The following is a 670-nucleotide window of genomic DNA, read 5'->3' on the forward strand; positions in this document are numbered from 1 at the left end:
AAGATCATGGCATCCGGTTCCACCATTCATGGGAAATAGATGGGGAAACAGTGGAAACAGTGTCAGACTTTATTTTTCTGGGACTCCAAAAATCACTGCAGATGGTGACTGCAGCCATGAAATTAAAAGACTCTTACTCCTTGGAAGGAAAGTTATGACCAACCTAGACAGCATATTCAAAAGCAGAGACATTACTTCTCCAACAAAGGTTTTGTCTAGTCAAGGCTATGGTTTTTCCTGTGGTCATGTATGGATGTGAGAGTTGGACTGTGAAGAAGGCTGAGCACCGAAGAATTGATGCTTTTGAACTGTGGTGTTGGAGAAGACTCTTGAGAGTCCCTTGGACTGCAAGGAGATCCAGCCAGTCCGTTCTGAAGGAGATCAGCCCTGGGATTTCTTTGGAAGGAATGATGCTAAAGCTGCAACTCCAGTACTTTGGCCACCTCATGTGAAGAGTTGACTCATTGGAAAAGACTCTGATGCTGGGAGGGATTGGGGGCAAGAGAAGGGGACGACAGAGGATGAGATGGTTGGATGGCATCACTGACTCGATGGACGTGAGTCTGGGTGAACTCTGGGAGTTGGTGATGGACAGGGAGGCCTGGGTGCTGCAATTCATGGGGTCACAAAGAGTCGAACACGACTGAGCGACTGAACTGAACTGAACTGA

The sequence above is a fragment of the Bison bison genome, unplaced genomic scaffold (assembly GCF_000754665.1).
Source record: "Bison bison bison isolate TAMUID 2011002044 unplaced genomic scaffold, Bison_UMD1.0 scf7180017864043, whole genome shotgun sequence".
NCBI classification, from domain to species: Eukaryota; Metazoa; Chordata; class Mammalia; order Artiodactyla; family Bovidae; genus Bison; species Bison bison.